Raw genomic sequence first — 20,310 nt, forward strand, 5'->3', positions numbered from 1 at the left:
CCAGCTGATCCACATCCAAATAGCCCATTCAATTACTCTTATCTCCACCAACAACATATGTTTTCTCCCTCCACGTCCGTCCTTCAATATGAGGGTTTGGAAAGGCTGCAAAATTCAGGGATATAAAAATTCCTGCAAGATGAAGGCGCCAGGGGTTAATTTTGTTTTTAATCTTATAAAGAAACAATGGAAAACTGGAGAAAGACTGAAATCTCCATCACTTATTTTTAGCACATCCTATCTTTTGAAATTCGTTTTCTCATTTAAGGCATGGAATACACCTGGGACACTGTGACATAAGCCATATCCTGTGGATGGCACCAGACAGATGCTGATTCAAATGCCCACTCTGTGACTTCCTGGCTAGGGGAATGCAGAGCCCCAGTTTCCATCTCTGTAAATGAGAGTGGCACACCTGCTCCACAGGCCTGTCGGGAGCAAGGGACAGCATCTGTAGAGCAGACAGCAGCGTGCTGACTGCCAGCAAGCCCTGCAGGGCTGTGGGCACTACCACCCTTCCCAGGGCCATTTTCCTGATCCTGGAGGTGAAGCCTCAGCAAAAGAAAAGGGCTTGGACCCGGACTGGCTCATCTGCTGGGAACAAAGGTGTTTCACGCCAGCAGTTATTCACCTGCACCGATGTGGACACACCCCAGTCGAAAGCACCCTGAGATGAGGGGAATAAATATCACCAGGTCCAAGGGGGACAGCATGAGCTCCGTAGGAACCATGTCTCAACGCTGTCTGGAAGCTCACGTGAAACTCTGGAACTAAGAATCCCACAGAGACCTGGGCTTGATTCATATCTGCACTAATTAGCACCGGTTCAAGCCAGCAGTCTAAATTATCTTGATTTTGCTGTGATTAGGTGGCGGCAGAGGAAAAACTCAAGGAGGCCCAGCAAAAGAAGCCATCATCACAACTAAGGCTGTCCCCATGGAGTCTGAAGGAAGCGTTTCAGAAGGCTGCTCTCAGGGCGAGGGCCACAGGCATCTCTACAGACAGAGGAGGCTCTCCCCCAGCAGAAGGAATCGGGTCCCACGTCCACGCGTTCTGGTCTGTCAGAAGACAGACTTTTTCCTCTACACACCTGAGGACTCCTTGAGGAGAGGGACTGTTTCTCTCTGATTCATTCATTCACAAAACAAGTATTTGCTGAAGGCTTACTACAGACCACTCATCCAACAAGCATTTACTTTGTACCCACTTTGTGTTGTTAGTTCATAGAGGGGGTGAAACAGACACAGATCATCAGAGGGGAGTGAGAAAGAGCCACCCCTGGGATGGGAGCGGAGAGAGGAGAAAGCAAAAGGTATGTTTGAGACCAGGCCGCCACTGACCTAGGCCTGGAAGAATGAGTAAGAGTGAACGGCAAGGAAAGCTATGGAGACACGGCAGGGAAGGGAATGTCACAGGAAAAGGCAGGGGCCTAAGGTCAGAGGCTGCCCCTTCCCTCCCCAGACAACTCAGCCCAAAGCCATGGAGTCCCAAGAGAATCGAGTTGGTCCAGGGAGGGATGTGGACCCAGGGCAGGGGGAGGAGGGTATCCGCACAGTAGAGCTGCCCCATGTGTGAGCCACCTGTTGACCCAAAGAGTCAAACTGCAAAATCTTTGAAGAGATTTAGTCTGAGCCAAATATGAGTAACCATGGCTTGTGACACAGCCCTCAGGAGGTCCTGAGAACATGTGCCCAATGTGGTCAGGACACAACTTGGTTTTATACATTTTAGGGAAGTCTGAGACATCAATCAAATACATTTAAGAAATCCATTGGTTCTGTCCAAAAAGGTATGACAATTCCAAAGGGGTGGGGATGTGGGGGGCGGGGGCTTGCAGGCTTCCAGGCTATAGGTAAATGTCAACATTTTCTGGTTGACAATTGGTTGAGTTTGTCTAAAAGACCTGGGATCAAAGGAATGTCGGGTTAGCATAAGAGGTTGTGGAGACCAAAGTTTTATCATGCTGATGAAGCTTTTAGCTAGCAGGCTTCAGAGACAACAGGTTGCAAAATGTTTCTTATCAGACTTAAAGTCTGTGTTGTGTTGATGTTAACGCTGGGGAGGGATAATGAGGAATATTCCAGCCCCACTTCCCATCATGGCCTGAACCCATCTGTCAGGTTCAATTTTAAGAGCCCTGGTGGAAGAGGAAGTCCATTCAGATGGTCGGGGGCCTTAGAACTTTATTTTTGGTTTATGCATCCTGTGTGGGGTACCAGAGCCCATTCAGGGGAGAAGGGCATCCACACGGTGGGGAGGCCTGGCCTGGGTGCCAGAGCAGGAGTGACAGGGGAAGGCAGGAACCTGTGGGATCTCTGGGATGGGTCCCCTTGGTGAGTGGTTGAGAGCTGGAGAGTGTGGGAAGGGCTGGGATGGAGATGGGAGATTGGTTACATACAGGAAGACTGATAAGTTACAGATTACAGTAAAGATAATGAAAGTCAAGCTTTCCATGCTGAGGAAATGAGGTACCAGAAAGGAAAACGGACAAACCATAAGGAACTCTGCAGTGGTGGATTGGAATTAGTGGTGTCAGTGTGGGCCTGTGGCTGTTAAGGTGGATAGACAGAGAGATGTTGAGGCTGTGTGTGTTTGTGTGTGTGTGTGTGTATTTCTATTCATATGTATATGTCTTTCCCAGCTCCATCCTCTGAGAACACTTGGGAACAGCAACATCCCAATATGAATGACCACCCCCTAAAGTATGGATCTTGGTTGGTGTGGGATCGCTGCAATTTCCACCTCTCGGGGTCAAATGATTCTCTTGCCTCTACCTCCTGAGTAGCTGGGATTACAAGCACCCACCACCACAGCTGGCTAGTTTTTGTATTTTTAGTAGAGGTGGGGTTTCACCAGGCTGGCCAGGCTGGTCTTGAACTCTAACCTCAAGTGGTCCACCTGCCTTGGCCTCCCAAAGTGCTGGGATTACAGGCGTGAGCCACTGCACCCGGCCCCTAAAGATCAATATTCATTAGAGGGAACCAAGACTCCTGTGAGAAATAAGTGACATCAGGGCTTATGTTTGAGATGAACCTGGAATATCTTGGGCCAGAAAATAAGTGTGTGCTCAAAGAATAATGATGGAGACAGGTCAAGAGACACAGAAGTCAGCCTGAATGAGCACCCAGAGGTCAAATCAGGATAAGCTGGGTATCAAAAATAACTAACAATAGCAATGAATTTCAACCCAATGAATAAAATTGAAAATGATGAATCCATACAAATATAAATAAGCAAATTTAAAGGTCTGATGAGGACTCGGATATTCACACAGTTTCAAAGCACCTTCCCGCAAAATGCTTAGTAACAACAAGGAGAGAAAGAGTAGCTTTACAGTAGAAGGAAGCAAACACCATCTTAATCAAATGGTCAAATAACCGTCACCAGCAATGGGACCACTGGAGATTGTGGGCCACCTGACAGACACAAAGAGAAGGACTCAGCTTCACGTTTGTGATATTCCTGCCAAAAAGGTTCAAAACTGAATCTAATCATGCGGACACATCACACACACCAAAAGTGAGAGCCTTCTCCAGAACTGCTGATTGGTAATATCTTAAAGTGTCAAGGTGATGGAAGTCAAAGAAAGATGGAGGAACTGTTCCAGGCCGAAGGAGACTAAAGGTGTATAACAGCTCAACACAGCAAATGATTCTGCATGAGACCTAAATCTTAAATATAAAGGACACTATTGGGATAGCTGGAAAAACTGCAATGGGATCTCGGTATGAGATCATTATGTATCAATATTCATCTCCTGATTTTTATGACAGTGTTGTGGTTACACAAGAGAATGTCCTTGCTCGCAATACACATGAATAATTTGGAGGTGTCTGGGGCATCAGATCAACCTCATGTTCTAAAATGGTTCAGGCTGGGCGCAGTGGCTCATGCCTGTAATCCCAGCACTTTGGGAGGCCGAGGGAGGTGGATCACCTGTGGTCAGGAGTTCAAGACCAGCCGGGCCTACATGGTGAAACCCTGTTTCTACTAAAGTCACAAAAATTAGCCGGGTGTGGTGGTGGACACCTGTAATCCCAGCTACTCGGAAGGCTGAGGCAGAATTGCTTGAACCCAGGAGGCAGAGCTTGCAGTGAGCCAAGATTGCACCACCGCACTCCAGCCTGGGCAACAGAGCGAGACTCCGTCTCAAAAATAAATAAATAAATAAAATGTTCAGAAAAATTTTACTACCACACTTGCAGCTTTTCTGCGAGTTTGTGCATGATATTATTTCCTTTCTTTCCCCTTAAAGGAGCGTGTTGCAGTGGAATATGTGGTTGGAAGTCAGCAGACCAAGGCTTGAAATCCAGATGGAGGCCAGTAGCTCATCATTATGATTATGGGAAATATAAATATATTGGGAAAAATGTGAATTTTGAAACCACAGTAACTGTGTTCTGGTCCTTGCTTTGCAGGCTGAATCTCACATACTCTTTGTTCTTTCCCCTAAAGCATAGTAATAACACGACGTACTTTGGAGATGTGTTGTAAAGGCTGTATTATTCACTTCTTCATCAAATATTTATTGTGCATGTAATAGATGCTCCAGGGACAGTTCTAAGCTCTGAGAATACACTGACAACAAATCTGTCCTGCATGGAGCTTATATTCTAATGAGGGTAGAGAGAGAAACTAGAAACAAATCTGTGATATGACTAAATATGAGGATTATTATAATGATTGTGCAGAAAAATAAAGCAACTCAGACCTTGGAAAGAAGGGGTGGTAGGTCAGACAGAAGATGTAGAAGGAAAGTCTAAAAAGAAAGAGGAAGAAAATCACCATACAGAATAAAACCAAGAAAATGCAGATCACAAAAGTATATAAAAAAATTATAAAAACAAAAAGCAAAACAGAATGTATGACATAACCAAGAGCAAACATTTATACCATAGCAATGCGTATAAATGGCCTAAACTCACTTATGAATGAAAAAGACTTTGAAGTTGGATCAGAAAGCAAAACTCAATGCTTCATCCAAGAGAACCACATACAAACATGATTCTCAAAGGTTTAAATTCAAATGATAGGCAAAAGTATACCAGTCAAACAAAAAGAAAGCTGGGGTGGTAGTTATAATATCAAACAGGGATGAAACAAGGGCAAAAAACATGAAAGGGGACACAGAAGGGCATCTTAAATGATAAAGGGGACAACCAAAGGACACCAATTACGAGCACCTGTGCGCTACAGGCCATCAGCATTCACACTGCAGATATCATGGGACACGGACATGTCACATCAGTGGACAGAAGATCTCTCATGGTGGAATGGACCCACATCAGCATTAGTTGTGATTCACCTCTCAAACCCCATAGTAGATCAAATAAGAAAGGATCTTAATGAACTACCCCTTATCATTAATAAGGTAGCGCTAATTGATACATTTTCAACTCAATACACTTAAAACATGGAACATAACTTGCTTAAAAATTCCCATGTCATAGTTACAAAAATCTTAGCACAAACAAAACTTGGTAAACTGTAAGTGGTAAAAATAGTACTGAACTGATAATGCCATTACATTAGAAAGCAGTAACAAAAGAAGAAAACAAAACGAAGTCATTACCATAGGAAGTTTTTTTTAAAAACTATCTTTTAAACAACTCTTGGGACAGAAGTGAAACATAAATTAACTGCAGAATGCCTAAAAAATATCAAGCAAGAAAACATTAAATTCTAGAACATGGAACAGAGTAGAAACAAGGACTACTGGAAAATTCATAGCCTTAAAGAACTGCATTTATAATAGGACATTTTAAATGAATTAAATGCAACCCACAGGTAGAAATTTAGAAAGGCAAAAAGGCACTGAGGGAGGACTATCTACAGCAGATATTAAAATATACTGTACTGTAAAGCTAGAATGATTACAAGGGTAGTGCTCACTCATGGGTACACGGACAGAAGAGGGTCCAAAAATCTCCCTAAACATACGAGAAAAGTGATTGGGAAAAGATAGATTATGGATTAAATGACTTGGGGACAATGAGGTGGCTTTTTAGAAAAAGAAAGGGAGGACCCATGCCTCATTCACACCTTAGTATATTCCAGATAAAAGATTTGAACAGTAAGCCAAATGAGACCATGAACGTACCAGGAGACAACATGGGAGAATGTTTTGAAAACGTAATCCAAATGAAGAAGGTCTTTTAAAGCATGGTTCCAACATAGAAGATATTTTTTAAGAGACTGCTCAGTTTGAAATAAATATCATACAGTGTGACTCACTCCAGTGAGGAATGACGTATTTACGAGGATATTTGTTGCCATCATGTTTATAACAGCAAAACATTAGAAACAACCTACGCCCATCAAAAGGTACAGAGCAAATGAATGAGGACGCATCTGATGCAGAGGTTCAAAAGAATGCGCCAGTTCCACAGGATTGCGATGGAACTATACCTGGGATCAACCATTAAGTGAAAAAATAATAATAATAAATAAATATGGTAGAACAGCTGTCACAGGATACCATTAAGGAAAAGAAATTTACAGACTATGTCTGCAGACACAACCAGAAACGGGACAACAGCAGCCCACAGGGAGACGATTGGGGTTAAGGAGAAGGAGACTTGCTTTTCATTGCATATCCTTTTGTACCTCCTAAATTCTGAAGTATGTTTGTGCATATTTTTTCTTTGCAAAACAAATAAAACAAATAAACACTTAGTGCATTGGCTTGCAGGGGCTACCACGCAACAGAAGAAAGGCTTTCCACTGATGTTGGAGGTGAGGAGTGGGACGGAGGTGAGGAGTGGGACGGAGGTGAGGAGTGGGGCAGTGCTGGGAGTGGGGCAGTCTCTCTTCACTCCCACACTTACTCGCTGGTGGTCATGAAATGAGCTTTCTGATTTTCAAGTTCCCTCTCGGTAAAACAAGGGTGGTTTTATGTATCTGATGAGGTTGTGTGAGGGCTGTGTGACATGAGTGAATTTAAATGCCAGCAGAGTCCCTGCAGTAGAGACTTCTCAGTAAAGGTAGTTATGCTGATTACAAGTGAGAGTCTGCCAGCTGAGATGTGCCTGTGTTCTGTGGCTCAGTTTTGTTATAACCCGGACACCTGGGCCCACCTTGGGTAAGCATAGGGCATGCTACGTTGAGTCCATTTTTATTAGCTCTTGGCTTATCAAGATTAATAACTTGCTACTTGCCACTCTATGGAGATTTCAGACTTCTTTCCTTAGCTTGTTTTCAGAACCTGAAAACTGCACTCACAGCACCCTTTCCTCAGCACCTGCAGGCATTTATACTGCGTCTCTCACTTCCTGCTGGATGCCCCAGCCCGGTGAGCCAGAAGGCACTAGGAGCACACGAGTTGGCCAAATGCCACACTGAGGAGGACTATTAGAACCTTACATTTCCTGGAGTCTGAATCAAATGATGAAAGGCATGGCCCCATGTCCCATGACTGCAGAAATTACCCTTCCAAAAAAAGGAGATGTCTCTTAAAGAAAGCAGCAGGCAGCTAGAGGAGGAGGAGTACGAGCTGAGGTACCCCAGAGGCAGCCCCCCTGAGTCTAGCACAGACCGGCACCAAAGGTGTTCAATAGCAATTTGCTGGATGGGTGAACAACTGGGTGAAAGGACAAATATGTGGGTGGGTAGGTGGGTGGCTGGATTGATGAGTGGACAGGTGGGTGAATGGATCAATGGGTAGGTAGATGAATGAGTTGGTGGGTGACTGGATGAATGGATGGGTGAGTGGGAGCAGACAGATGGTGGTCAGATGAATGAGTTGATGGATGGGTGGATAGGCTGGTGGATAAGTGGGTGGATAGGCTGGTGGATAAGCTGGTGGATGGGCTTGTGGATAAATGAGTGGGCTGATAGACGGGCTGGTGGGTAATGGTTGGATGAGTGGGTGGATGGATGGATGGACAGATGGATGAATGGTGGGATGGTGGATGAGTTGGTGGGTAAATGGTTGGATGAGAGGACGGATGGATAGGCGGGCTGGTGGATGGGTTGGTGGGTAAATGGTTAGATAAGTGGATGGATGGATAGGTGGCTGGTGGATGAGTTGGTGGGTAAATGGTTAGATGAGTGGATGGATGGATGGGTGGGCTGTTAGATGGGTTGGTGGTAAATGGTTGGATGACTGGATGGACATATGTGTGGGCTGGTAGATGGTTGGTGAGTAAATGGTTGGATGGATGAGTGGGCTGGTGGATAGGCTGGTGGGTAGACAGTTGGATGAGTGGATGGATGGATGGGTGGGCTGGTAGATGGGTTGGTGGGTAGATGGTTGGATAAGTGGATGGATGGATGGAAGGATGGGTGGGCTAGTAGATGGGTTGGTGGGTAAATGGATGGATGAGTGGGTTGGTGGGTAGATGGTTGGATAGGTGGGTGGGTAGGTGGCAGGGATGGGAAATGGATGCTTGGAGGATAAAAGTAAGTGAGTGAAAGTCGAGAATAGTGCTTCAAGACTAGTCTTGACATTACTGCTAATTTGTCTGGGAATGCTGGGTCAGTCCATCAGCATCTCCCAGCCTCATTTTCCTCATGGATAGAAAGAGGATGCCAATACATTGATCACTGATAGGTGATCATATTATTCATCAAAAAGGATAACAGTAATAAGTGAACACTCACAACTGCATCAGCTGGACCCTTCCCAGCATACTGGGTTGAACAGAACTGTCCCCTTCTCCCCGGCACCCTCCCCCACCCCTCCATCAGGCTGTGTGTGAGTGTCAGGGGTAGGCCAGTTGCTCCCTGCACTTGCTCTCCCTCAGTGCCAGGCCCTGCTCAGGAGGATCCAGGAAGCCGTGCAGAGCACCTCCTCTCACCCGCCTGGACACAGTCCCTGTTTCCAAGGAGCTCACAGTCTCGGGAAGAAGACAGACAAATGGCTAGGTAAATGGGAGAGGGTGTCGCGCAGGAGCAGACAAGGGTGATGAAGGCCTGCTGCAGGGAGACTTACTTCAGGCGGAAGCAGCCAGGGGCTGGGGGGACATTTTGTTCCACTTGGCTTCTGTTCTAGGCCATATTCCTGTCCTTTGTAGTAGAGTTTTCTCCAGGGACCTGGCTCAGAAAGATGTAGCCCCAGCTCTAGGATCAGAACCCCTAGTCTACCTCTGGCCCCCGGAAACAAACAAACACCAGCCCAGCCACCATGGCACCGCATTCTGTGCTGGCTCTGGGTGAGCACCTCCCTCTCCTGAGCCTGGAGCGCACATCCTCTCGAACTGGCTGCTGCCTTGCAGAGGATCCAGAGTGACCCACAGTCAGGCCGTTCTTATCGGCAGGAGCATGGGTCAGTCAACCACCCTGAAGGCCAGGCTGGCCACAGGCATGCACGCTGCACCAGTAAGGCTGTTCTGGGAATGGATCCTCAGGAACTGACCAGCGCTGTCGCAAGGCAGATGCCAGGAATACCCGCCTCAGAGTTACAAACGGAAAAATTAAACAATTAATAAGCAATAAGAAGGGACTGTCTCAGTGCATCTGGGCACATCAACATGGAACTATTTAAATAACGTGGAAGAATGACATCTATGCCTACGCTCAAATCTGGCCTTGGACCGATAGGAGGAGGACGGCCTCATTCACTCTTTGATGGAGTCAGCAAACCCTTACTGAGCACCCACAGGTGCTGAGGATCTCTGCATTCTCAGGCACCCACCAGCAGTGGAAGACACAGCCCGCAGACAGTACAACCTTAAGGAGAAAGGCACCATGCTGGGGGTGGGGAAATGCGCAGGCGGAAATGCAGCTGGGCCCAGGCAGGGCACAAATGTATAGGGCCAGGGAGGCCAAGGCAGGCTGCCTACAAGAACCTGAGTTGGAAGGAAAGGGCTGGATAAGACTATGGGAAGCAGCAGGTATGAAGGCCTGTGGGGAGCATGGCTCATGGGGACAAGCAACTGCAGCTGAGGGAGCCTGGAGCCTGAGTCACAGGGAAGACAGACAGGCCCAGGGGAGGGAGGCAAGGCTGAGGAAGGTGCTGCGGGTGGTGGGGGGCCTTCTGAGCCAAAGGCCAGGCTTGGAAGTGGATCCTCAGGGCTCTGTAGCCGCGAGAATGCTCCAGGTAGGAGAACAACAAGCATGGCCACAGGTGGAAGGTCACCCTGAGCACCGTGGAGACCGCGAGTCCCACACGAGCATAACCGGGGGCAGGGACAGCAGCTGTGGGACCAGTTGCAAAGCCTCTCCACCCACCGGTTTCTTCCAAAAGCAGTCAGTGCCTACCCCACTGGGGAATCGGGAGAAACAGAGGAGGGGACGCCGGAAGTTACACCTTCCTGACAGGTGCGGTACATGCTCCACAAACGGTTTTTCTTTTGCAGAACAAGATCGCCATTAAGCAGGCTCCCAAATGGTATCTCAAACAGAGATGTTTGCAGCTAAATAGAAGACTCAGCAGTGAAGGTAGACACGATGGGGAAAGAAGAGACAGGAGGAAGAGGAGAGAGACGAGGTAGCAGGTGGGGTGGGGACAGGCCCTGCATCCAGACTGCCCGGGTTCAGATGGGACGAGGCCACCCTGGGGCTGCCGCATTTCCCATCCACATGAGGGATGTCACAGCAACCTCCTCCAGGGTTGCCGCGAGGATGCAGAAAGCATCATGGAGACCGCGCCTGAAACGCAGCAGCCACGTCCACAGACGGAACAGCAGGGGCCTGTGAGCAGGGGCCTCTCCAAATAGGGGATTAGGAGCTGGGGCTTTTCCTCTGAATATAGATTGCTTTCATCTTTTTCCCCCCTTCAAAAAGAAGGTAACTACTTTTGTAAAGAAAAACAAACAATCCTCTTTGTCAACCCATGCCCAGAGAAGCCAACTGGGGCATGCTTTCGTCCCCCACACCCACTGCCGGGCAAACTGGGCCTCAGGCCAGTTGCCACAAGCCGTCATGGTCCCCAGGAAGTGGCTCTCAACTCAGGCAGACCAGGCCCTCAGAGTCACCAAAACCACCCAATTCACTTGCCCCAGTGGACGGGGACTCCTCCACAGGCCTCAGAAGTACTGACTAACACTGGCCCGGAGCAGATGTTTGGAGATGTGGGCTGTGCTGGGAAAATCCACTGCCGGTGCTGTTGCTAAGCTACCTGGGAAGGAGGCAGAGGGCCGGCGGGCAAGCCCAGCTGCCAGGGTGGCCTGGGGCACTCACTGCCACCATCGGTATGGCCATCCTACTGTCTGGCTGGTAGGAGCTGGCTTTCTCACTCCCTTTTCCAGGCAGTCTGAGCTCTGAATGTATTCAGTGACTCTCAGCAGCCATTCTACATGCATTTCATATTAGAAATAAACAAAGCTCCTCACGTAATGTCCATGTCACACAATTTGATGAAAGGGCACGTTCTCAGTGTAGGGACACGTCTCTCTGCAAAGCCCCAGAAAGCACCAGGGTGCAGCTCAGTCTCAGAGGCACCAGGCAGAGCTCTGGCTGCTGGCACCATGGGCTCCAGACTCCTGAATGGAGCTGGTTCAGGGCAGAAGGTGTTGTTCAGATGGAAGCAGCAATACCCAGACACCAGGGGATCCACAGCCTGCTCCAGGTGGTCTGTCCCCAGGGAGGCCCACGGGTTCTGAGCCACATCCCCATGAATCCCAGGACTTCTTCCTGGGAAGGCAGCAGCTGGGGATCAGGCTCTAGTCTGTCTCTTGCCTCCGCTTCTAGGACGTCTGCACAAGCTCTGAGGCCGGCAAATACCAGGATCTGTGTAAACAACCTGCTGACTGATCTGGAACCCCAGCCCTCATTAGACTGAGAGAGGCCCTAAGGCAAGGACTGAGTTTATTTTTGGGTGCCCAGCACTGAGGACAGTGCCTGGTGCAGAGTAGTGATCAACAGATGTTTATTGAATGAATGGATGGATCAATCAATCAATCAACATCCTCCATGCAACCTTAGGCCCCCAGCCTCACCTCCCTCTCCTTACCAGCCCACCCATCTTCTCTGTGGTTCCAGGCTCCATCAACGGCAGTCATTTGTCCCCACAAACCATGTCCATCCCCACCTCACTCTTCCAGGCCTTTGTATCTGCTGTCCGCTGTACTCTCCTAGTCATGAAGAGTTTGGACCTTCAGCCATGCTCCCCAAATATGACAGCACCACATCTCCCTGAGATAAGGCAGAGGACTGTCCCGTACACAAGCCTTCAGGTGGCTGCTCTGCCTCCCAGGCTGGTGTTCCCCTCATTCCCACATGTGCAGCCTTCACATCACAGCTCCAGAACTGGAGCTCATGATGGGATTTGCTTGGTGATTATTTGGAGAATGTGTACTGAAAATATCCACTCCTTAATGTGGCTAAAACCTAATCTGTATTCACTGGATGGCTATGAAAGACAGCACAGACCAATCATTGATGCATCTGAGAAAATACAAAGAGCTATAAAGAGGAAAGTGCTAGCAGTGGAAGAGGCAGGCGGAGGGTGGCACAGTCGTGGGACACTCAAATCCGCATGGCAAACGCTTAGCCCCATTAGTCACCATGACCGGGTCTCTATGGAAACGCCTGGAAGATGGTCCTCAAAATAGACAGTCAGGGAGCACGCTGGGTTTCTGCAGCAGGCACAGAAAGGCCCAGCCCTGCCTCCTGCTCTTCCTACCTGGAGGATGGGAGCAGCACACCCTTTCCAGGACTGTTCATGGACTGAGACGGAGGGGTCTCGGGAGCTCCAGCCCGATGTGCAGACTCGGGGTCCAGTTGTGAGCATGGCTCTGCTCCTGGCCCAGCCCTGCCCTCTGCCTCCTGCCTTGCCATCAGACCCTCTGCAGCAGGAACACACTCACTCCAGGATTCAGGCCCCAGAAGCAGGGAGATTCCAGTAGTCCCCTACTGCCCGAAGTCTGGCATCAGCACCCACAGCACAGCTCCCTAAAGAGCACGCCCGCCTCTATGAGCCTGAGGAACAGGCTCTGTGCTGGGCTCCCGGGGTTTCCTCAAACCTCCACTGAGCATCTCCACTTTACAAAGAGGGAAACCCAAGTTCACAGGACTTGACCACCAGCTGAAGTCAAGACTCAGCACAAGGATGTGGCGGAGGCTGCGCCGAGACCCCAGTCGGCTCAGCGCTGACTCCATGCCAGTCCGAGCCATGCAACCGCTGTCATCATCACACAAGAAAGTTGACGGCTTTGCTCTCTGCCAAGATCCCATAAAATATTAATAACTTCTGAGAATCCACGCTGAGGGAATCGCCCCAAAACACAGAAAAGGCTCTACGAAAAAACCACTACATATAACTTTTATAATAGCAAATGTTTTGAAGCAATCTAAATGTTCAACAATAGAACAAGTATTAAATTATCTTGTATTCATTTGATAAAATATAGTTCAGCCCTTAACAATATGTGTGAGACATGTTTATAACATGGGAAATGCTTATACTTTTGTCAAGCATAAAAAGGGACACAGAAGTATAAATACAGTATGATCATCCCTATGGACAAAATTAGAATTGGAAAGTAGCAAAAAGACTTGGGAATGCACAAAAATGAATTAGAGGTTGTTTTGGGGATAGAGAAAGGCTATTTTTTATCTATGTTTTCTGATTTTCTCTCATCTTCTACCATGAGGATATATTCCTTTCATGAAGTGATCCAGTGGGAGGTTCAGATTCTGGTGGGAGGTTCAGATTCTGGTGGGAGGTTCAGATTCTGGTGGGAGGTTCAGATTCTGGTGGGAGGTTCAGATTCTGGGGGCAGGAACTCATATTTGAACCTGGGGATGTTCCCTCCCACCTGTGCAGTGCTGGAGGAGACCAGCTGCGCTGAGTTCAAGTTCCTCCTCTATACGGGAGAACCTCAGCCTTCAGGGCTGTGGAGAGCTCGGAAATAACAACATAAAGACCTCATGCCTGGCCCAGCAGGTGACCTGTACTGTGAAACAGTTGCTTTGAAATTAGAGGCTGGGCCTGTTAGCTCGCACCTGAACTCCCAGCACTTTGAGAGGCCAAAGCAGAAGGATCGCTTGAGGCCAGGAGTTCAAGACCAGCCTGGGCAACATAGGGAGACTCCATCTCTACAAAAATTAACAAATACGAATAACAAATACAAAAATTAGTTGGGTGTGGTCGAAGCGGGAGGATCGCTGAGCCCAGGAGGTCAAGGATGCGGTGAGCTATGACTGCACCACTGCATTCCAGCCTGGGCAATAAGCAGGAGCCTGTCTCAAAACTATATACAAATTCAAAAAGTCAAAAACTAAAGAAGAACGTTTTTCCTTTTTGAATTGAATTAGTGAGCCTGCTCTAAGTCAGAGAAAGAATCAGTCAGGCCAGGCCAAAGCGGGGGATACTGGGTCTGCCAGGGAACGAGGGCCCGGCCTGGCATGGCGGCCTACGGGTGTGATAGAAACTCCCTCAGGCCATGGGGGCTTCTAGGGAGCTGCAGCCTCAGTTTGTCGTTGGAGGGGACTCTGGAAGAATGGTGAGGGGAGCCCAGGTCATGGGGGGTGGGATGCAGGGAACGTGGCAGCCCCAAAGCCCTGGCTGGGGGTGAGGAGTGGGTGAGTCTGAGACCTGGATTCCACTGTGCAGGACTGGAGGGGAGCTGCCTGGGCTGTGTCCTGGGATGCGGATCCCGCACCACACCTGCCCCCAGTGGGCCTGAAGACGGGCGCAGGATGCAGTCAGAGTGAGGGGCAGACAAACCTCACCCTTTTCTCATGCACTGCCACGCTGTGGCTGGCTAGCCAAGGTCTGAACTCTCCAACTGTCCCTGTCCAGATGGTAAACACTGGTAAACTCAACCCAATCACCCATCCCTCCAACCCAACTGAGAGCTCCCTCCTCCACAACACCATCCCAGCCCCTTCCCTTCAGAGCCATCTCCCCTCCTCCCAAATGCCCTCTGTCTGCAGGATCAGGCTGCTCTGGCCCCTGCAGGCTCTCCCCAGGCCCCTGTGTTGGCGCTGCTGTCCTACACCAGGCACCTCCTCTCCTAGCCTGGAGTTCCTCAAGGGAATGAGGAGAGAGAAAGACAGAGAAAGAAACCAGGGAGATTTTCAATGCTCGATTTGTGAGCACTGGTTATATGGCAAGGAATTATTTGTATTAGCTTGTTTCACTCTGCCGGCATCCCTGCATGGTGGCTGAGTCACAGTGCTTCACAGAGAACCAGAGCTCAGAGCATAAGTGACTGCTCAGGGCACTCGGCCAACTTGGCAAAACACAGCAAACTTGAGACCAGAAGCAGGTCTGTGGGATTCGAAGCCAAGATCATTCCATGGGGTCTGCGTCTGCTTGTTCCTCCACATCCCAAGGGCCTGAACTATGAGTCACAGGGCGAGGTGCCTGTTCTCCCTCTCTTTGCATATACACAGACATATAAATGTGTGATCCCAAACAATGCTCAAAGAGGAGACTCTGCTCAGAAATGGAAACCCCCACACGGCTGCTCTGGGAAGAGATGCCATTCAACTCAGCTGACAAGGTCCCCGCAGGCTTCCACCGTGATCTTGCTGCAGTCAGAGACCAACCCAGGTGTGCAGGCGGCCGGCATAGCCATGGTTCCCAAGCAAAGCAAAGATGCCAAGGGCCTCTTAAGTGGTGGAATGCAGTAGGAGTGGAAATGGATGCCCTGGTGGCCATGGCAAGACCCTTGCCCCACTGGGGCTCACAGATCCAGCTGTAGCATTGGGGAGGGGGCTGGAGTCACCATGACCCCTGCTGCCCAGTTCAGCTCCTATGCCCTGTGACTTGCAAAGTCTCAAGAATGTGCTGGGGTCCCGTTTAAGGTTTAAGGACTTGACCCAACCCAGACCATCCCTGCATTCCCCACCCTCCTCACACGGGAAGCCTGAGTGTCCTGTGTCCCCTCGGAAGATCACCTTGGAAATCCAAGTTCCAACAACGTCCACATCACGATTCAGAGTCACATGCCCACGTGATGAATAAACATCTCAAGATCCCTCAAAAGGTTCATAGCCTTCGACCTAGGAGTAACGCCTAACTAGAAAACTTGTCTAGTCAGAAAATCGAACCAAAATTTACACGTATTAACATGTTCACTGGAAACAGCCAGATATGATAATAGTGAGATAAACTGTGACACTGCAAACAGGAAAATATCATGCCCCGTTTCTGGAAATGGTTCCACACTGTCGTGCTAGGCCCTGGCCTTGGCAGGTGCCGCCGGCAACTGAAAGCGCACGGCTGGGTTGCTCGCTGTCAGGGCTCCCACAGGGACAGGCTCACCTCCTGAAGGCAGAAATGCCTTGCAGATCTTAGCACTGTTTTTTAAAAGCCATGCATTTCCTCCAGGATAAAGGGATTAATATTCACATTATTTGCCAACATGCCTCTGTGCCCACGACAACCCAAACACTACCAATTACCAAACAGAAAAAGCAAGCCTGGGGAAGAAACGACCTGGTGCTGCAGAAGCAGCCTCCTTCCCTCCCGAGGTTCCTCCTGGTGGCCTCTGGCAGGGCAGATTGTCCACAGGCTCACTCCAGGTGTGGCAGCAGCTGACTATCCCTCCCTGGGGAATTTGTTTCTTTCGCCTGATAGAATATATTAAGACAAGTTGAACTTCATTTTTATTAGCCTTTTTAGGGAACCAAAATTCCTTTAGATCCAGGTGTGTTTTCTGTTCGAACCTTAATAATTTAACAAAAATAGATCTGACTGCCAATTGGTTCACTCAACACTCATGTACAGAGCATCACATGTGGTAAGCACCCCCACCTCCCATCCACCCTCTATACCACCTGAGCTGCCTAACCACCTGGTGAAGCGGGAATTATTATGTCCTCCAAACTAGCAAATAGACCTGCTCTGGCCTCATGATGAAGTCACTCAGCCACATCTGGCGACTGTCCTCAGATGTCCGAAGTGCTGCGTCTCAAACCACTACCCTAACAAAGGCAAGCCCACCCTTCTTTAGTTATGAGACAAAGAGGTGGCCTCCCAACTGCTAACCATCTTTCTATGCCATGCAAACGAGACCTCAAAACCACCTTCTCAAATTCTCCAAGAAGAGACAGTAAAGGACGGCAGGTCCTGGGCCAATTCCGATTTACTGAAAGCAAGAAAAACATGTAACCACCTCTTAATGCCATGGGCCACACTCCACACCGCAGGGCCTCACCCCTCTCCTTGCTGTCCCCCAGACTGAAGAGCGCCTGCCTGGGCCTCTGTCTGGAGGCGGCCCCACCATGCATGGATGCCAGGAAGGGGGTCCACGTGCTGCCCAGTCCCTGGGGTGGGCAAGGGGGTGTTGAGGATGAATGCCACAGATTCACGGAGAGCCCCTTGTGAGTTTTCACACCAGGGCTCGGGTATATGGCTCCTGGAACTGGGCTGATCTTCCAGGAATAACAGAAATATCGCATAAAAGACTGTAGCTTTTAAAACAGAAGTGATTATAATAAATCTTTGCTTTGCAGGCGGTAGGGATTTATGGTGTGCCAGACACATTTACAAATGTCATTTCACTTTGATTCTGAGCCTCAGAGCAATATGTGAGGTCGCCATGGGAGAGGTCCATGCCGCCCTGAGATGGGGAAATGGAGGCTCAGGGGGCATCCCTGATGCAGCACGTAGCAGGACCGAAACATACATCCAGGTCCCCTGGCTCCACCAAAAGCCTCTACTACACCACAGAGGGGACTGAAGCACCATGAAAGGTCTTTGCTTTCAGACAAGAGTGCAGTGAAAACCACGGCTCTTCTCTCTCACCCCGTCCCCCTACCTGTTTCCCCAGAGGCTGCAGTGAAACAAGGTCAACAACGTCAATGAAATGTCACCTCTCACCCTGCACTGAGCCCGGCTGTGGGGGCCCAGTAGGCATCTGCGCAGGCCTGGTCCCACCGCTGGCCCACGATACCTATGGGGAAAGGGAGTCAGCACAGGCGGTAGGAGGGTGACGAGGAGACAGATGCGGGTCTGGAAACAATAGTGCACGGAGGCAGGGGCTGCACTGAGCACGTGATAGACACCATCTCATGTAATCCCTGGAGCAACTTGTGTAGCAGACACCACCCCGTTCCATAAAGAAGAAACTCAGGCTCCAAGAGGTAAAGTGATGCGTCGAAGGTCACATAGCTAACGCATGATAGAGCTGGGACCTGAGTCCAGGGCTGCCTGATTCTGAGAGGCCATGGAACCGAACTACATTTCCAAAAGAACTCCCTGAGCCTCCCTATGAAAAAAGGGTGCTACAGATTGAATGTCTCCTCCAAAACTCATGTCGAAACTTAATCCCCAGTGTGGCAGTGTTGGGAGCTGGAGCCTTTAATTGGTGACTGGGTCATGAGGGCTCTGCCCTCATGAATGGATTAATCCTTTCAAGGATTAATGTGCTGATGGATGACTGGGTTCTCATGGGCATGAAAATGGTAACTTTATAAGAAGAGGAAGAGGGATCCGAGCTAGCACATGAGCACGCTCAGCTCCCTTGCCATGTGATGCCCAGCACCACCTGGGCACTCTGCAGAGTCCCCGGCAGCAAGAAGGCCCTCATCAGACATAGCTCCTTGACCTGGGACTTTGCAGCCTCTATAAGAAATACATTTCTTTATAAATTACCCAGTTTCAGGTATTCTGCTATAAGGAACAGAAAACGAACTAGTACAAAAAGGGGAAGAAAATTAGGGCAAGAAATGGAAGCAGCATGTAACGCAGCAGGGGGCTGAGCCCGACCCAGAGCCTTCACGCCTCCCGGCAGGCACCTCTGCCCACACAGGCATGTGCAGCTTCCAGGCTGTTCTGTGCTGAGAGGCATCCCGGGGCCAAACCAACTTCCTAGTCTTGGCTCTAATTGTCCACTGTTCTCTCTGATTTCCCCACTATTGTCAATTTTTAAAGGGTGTTCTTAGTACACCCAGGGGAGAGGCCAAAATGAACAGAAAGGACCTTTATGATCATTAAGGACTAAAGCTTTTCTTCATCTGAAATTCCCAAATTGCCCGGGCTTCTTCCAGCCGCCCCACCAGTATTCAGGCAGGACCGGTTCATCCCTGGTTGGTGGAGACCTAGTGGCCCGTAACGCAGTGCTCCCAGCTCTGTTCACTCTGGAGCCCCTGGGGCAAGTGCCAGTCTCTGAGCCTCAGTCTCCCTGTTTGTAAATGATGGAGAAAACCTCACTCATAGGACTGTGGCAAGTAGTGCATGGCAGCTCTTATGCAAAATGCCCGGGACAGGAGATGCTCAGCAGTCTGAGGTCCTTCCCTTTTCTCTGTCCTGTGCCGCTCCAATTCTAGAACCCTCCTTACCCTTAGGGCCTACCTAGAACAGTGCCAAGGGCAGTCCGTGCCCTGGGAAGGGCATCGTTTCCAGACTGCAGGGACTTCTCCCCGTTCAGCCTTGTACCATCAGAACTTCTCCCCCAGGGCTCTGCTCCTAGGTGCCCCGCTGGTCATCCAACCAAACAAAGGCCCCCAAGCCATCTCAAAAACCCTTACCTGGGGTTAGGGCTGCCGACCCTAAGACAGAAGGGAGGAGCCCACCTGCTGTCTACCTCCCCACCCCAGGTCACTCTGCTCTCTGCTCTTGGCACCCTGTTCTGCCTGTGGCCCTCCCTTCGCTCACTTGCCCCATGAAAGTCCTGCATAGCTGCCTGGTGGAATCTCCTTCGGTAATAGATAAAATATAGCTAGTCCCCCTGGGTTTGACCCCACCCCACAGCCAGGGGGACCCAGGTGTCTTCCCTGGCTCAGCTGTCTGAGTCCAGCGACACAGCTGACTGTGCCCAGGTCATCAGGAGACAGATAGGACATTTCCACCTAGAAAAGTGGCTGGGCTACAGGGAAGCCTCCAGAGAACCAAACAGTGAAACCCTCTGCAGGAACACCAGGCCTTTCCTTCCTGCCACTCAGGCAGGCTCAGAGAGGAGGAAGAGTCCACAGAAGGGGCCCGAGTGTAAAATGCAAACCCACAGCCGCCACGACGGTGCCCACCTGGTCCCAACAGCGTTCACCTATGAGGGGCCAGGAGGCAGCCTCTGCAGGACCAGGGGGTCTGCGGGCGGGACGAGGGGGTCTCCAGGCTGAAGGGGGCTGGTGGAGTGCAAGGAGAAAGGCTTGCTTTCTCCTCATGCCACTGGAATCATTTCCATGTGTCTCTAGCCCATGAAAGGGGCAGAACAAGCTTATTAATGAACTGGATCCTGGATCAAAGAGGAGTTACTCATTCACAATGACCTCTTGGGTAAAGAAGAGGAAGAAAGGGGATATATATGCTTACAACTGACTGTCTGCAGCAGATCCAAAATAGATGAGCTGATTAAATAATTTCCAGAGAATAAAGATTCTCACTTCAATAGAAATACTAAGCTCGTTTCTCAGCAAAATATTTTTGAGTTCAATTTAGAAAGGCACAGTGTAGGGTGGAAGTTCCCAGGTGCAACA

The 20,310-nt window shown here is 49.5% G+C and overlaps 1 protein-coding gene across 2 annotated transcripts in view; it reads right to left on the reverse strand.

Annotated features, from left to right (window-relative positions):
- Positions 1–20,310, reverse strand: part of TRAPPC9 (trafficking protein particle complex subunit 9) — a 726,907-nt gene that overhangs the window by 126,853 nt on the left and 579,744 nt on the right. The window lies entirely within an intron of this gene.

The sequence above is a fragment of the Macaca fascicularis genome, chromosome 8 (assembly GCF_037993035.2).
Source record: "Macaca fascicularis isolate 582-1 chromosome 8, T2T-MFA8v1.1".
In the NCBI taxonomy this organism is placed as follows: Eukaryota; Metazoa; Chordata; class Mammalia; order Primates; family Cercopithecidae; genus Macaca; species Macaca fascicularis.